General features: G+C 40.8%; 1 non-coding gene across 1 annotated transcript; it reads left to right on the forward strand.

The window, feature by feature from the left end:
• Nucleotides 1–2,366: 2,366 nt before the first annotated feature.
• On the forward strand, nucleotides 2,367–2,440 carry Trnat-ugu. Its single transcript has one exon. It is a non-coding gene; the product is annotated as a tRNA-Thr (tRNA).
• The last annotated feature ends 274 nt before the right edge of the window (nucleotides 2,441–2,714 follow it).

Genomic DNA, 2,714 nt, shown 5'->3' on the forward strand with positions numbered 1-2,714 from the left:
GAAAAATTACGGCTGTAGTTTTCCCTTGCTCTCAGCTGTTCGCAGTACCCGCACAGCACGGCATAGTGAACGCATTATTGTGGCTGAGATAGACACGAAGCCGACACCTACTACAGTAGTACAAGTTTATATGCCAACTAGCTCTGCAGATGATGAAGAAATTGATGAAATGTGTGATGAGATAAAAGAAATTACTCAGGTAGTGAAGGGAGACGAAAATTTAATAGTCATGGATGACTGGAATTCGAGTGTAGCAAAAGGGAGAGAAGGTAACATAGTAGGTGAATATGGACTGGAGGTTAGAAATGAAAGGAAGCTGGCTGGTAGAATTTTGCACAGAGTATAACTCAATCATAGCTAACACTTGGTTCAAGAATCATAAAAGAAGGTTGTATACATGGAAGAATCCTGGGGATACTAGAAGGTATCAGATAGACTATATAATGGTAAGAGAGAGATTTAGGAAACAGGTTTTAACTTGTAAGACATTTCCAGGGGCAGATATGGACTCTGACCACAATCTATTGTTTATGAACTGTAGATTAAAACTGAAGAAACTGCAAAACGGTGTCAATTTAAGGAGATGTGACCTGGATAAACTGACTAAACCACAGTTTCATGGAGAGCATAAGGGAACAATTGACAGGAATGTGGGAAAGAAATACAGTAGAAGAAGAATGGGTAGTTTTGAGGGATGGAATAGTGAAGGCAGCAGAGGATCAAGTAGGTAAAAAATCGAGGGCTTGTACAAATCCTTGGGTAACAGAAGAAATATTGAATTTAATTGATGAAAGGAGAAAATAAAAAAATGCATTAAATGAAGCAGGCAAAAAGGAATACAAATGCCTCAAAAATGAGATCAACAGGAAGTGCAAAATGGCTAAGCAGTGATGGCTAGAGGACAAATGTAAGGATGTAGAGGCTTCTCTCAATAGGGGTAAGATAGATACTACCTACAGGAAAATTAAAGAGACCTTTGGAGAAAAGAGAACCACTTGTATGAATATCAAGAGCTCAGATGGAAACCCAGTTCTAAGCAAAGAAGGGCAAGCAGAAAGGTGGAAGGAGTATATAGAGGGTCTATACAGGGGCGATGTACTTGAGGACAATATTATGGAAATGGAAGAGGATGTAGATGAAGATGAAATGGGAGATATGATACTGCGTGAAGAGTTTGACAGAGCACTGAAAGACTTGAGTCGAAACAAGGCCCCCGGAGTAGACATCATTCCATTGGAACTACTGACGGCCTTGGGAGAGCCAGTCCTGACAAAACTCTACCATCTGGTGAGCAATGTATGAGACAGGTGAAATACCCTCAGACTTCAAGAACAATATAATAATTCCAATCCCAAAGAAAGCAGGTGTTGACAGATGTGAAAATTACCAAACTATCAGTTTAATAAGCCACAGCTGCAAAATACTAACGCGAGTTCTTTACAGAAGAATGGAAAAACTAGTAGTTAAGCCGGCCTCGGAAGATCTGATTGGATTCCGTAGAAATGTTGGAACACGTGAGGCAAAACTGACTCTATGACTCATCTTAGAAGCTAGATTAAGGAAAGGCAAACCTACGTTTCTAGCATTTGTAGACTTAGAGAAAGCTTTTGACAATGTTGACTGGAATACTCTCTTTGAAATTCTGATGGTGGCAGGGGGAAAATACAGGGCGCGAAAGGCTATTTACAATTTGTACAGAAACCAGATGGCAGATATAGGAGTAGAGGGGCACGAAAGGGAAGCAGTGGTTGGGAAGGGAGTGAGACAGGGTTGTAGCCTCTCCCCGATGTTATTCAATCTGTACATTGAGCAAGCAGTGAAGGAAACAAAAGAAAAATTTGGAGTAGGTATTAAAATCCATGGAGAAGAAATACAAACTTTGAGGTTCGCCAATGACAGTATAATTCTGTCAGAAACAGCAAAGGACTTGGAAGAACAGTTGAACGGAATGGACAGTGTCTTGAAAGGAGGGTATAAGATGAACATCAACAAAAGCAAAATGAGGATAATGGAATGTAGTCGAATTAAGTCAGGTGATGCTGAGGGAATTAGATTAGGAAATGAGACACTTAAGGTAGTAAAGGTGTTTTGTTATTTGGGGAGAAAAAAACTGATGATGGTCGAAGTAGAGAGGATATAAAATGTAGACTGGCAATGGCAAGGAATGCATCTCTGAAGAAGAGAAATTTGTTAACATTGAATGCACAGACAGTGCCCGAACTCTTACGGGAATTGGCAACGTGCCGCAAGTAATGAATATAATGGGCGGTTGCACTACGAATGTAGTGTGGGACAATACGTTGAGAATGTGGGTTTCGTGGGAGGAGTGCCAGAGATAAAACCCTGCAGTCGCGCTATCCTCTGTGTCCTCGGTGGCTCAGATGGATAGAGCGTCTGCCATGTAAGCAGGAGATCCTGGGTTCGAGTCCCGGTCGGGGCACACAGTTTCATCTGTGCCAGTTGACATATGTCAACGCCTGTAAGCAGCTGAGGGTGTTCATTTCATTGTAATAAAATAGTAGCATTTAGGTTTTGAAACCACATATTGCACTGAGTGCATTTGTCACTATATTTAGGTTCTGCATCAAGTGCCTCCTCATTATAAACTTCAGTAAATATTGTAGATGTTGGTTCTGTAAAACTTTGTGCAACTTCTTCCACTTTTCTTTCTACATACTGTTGTGTTCTTGTGCTTCTTATCTTACCTCGCCATT

The sequence above is a fragment of the Schistocerca americana genome, unplaced genomic scaffold (assembly GCF_021461395.2).
Source record: "Schistocerca americana isolate TAMUIC-IGC-003095 unplaced genomic scaffold, iqSchAmer2.1 HiC_scaffold_62, whole genome shotgun sequence".
NCBI classification, from domain to species: Eukaryota; Metazoa; Arthropoda; class Insecta; order Orthoptera; family Acrididae; genus Schistocerca; species Schistocerca americana.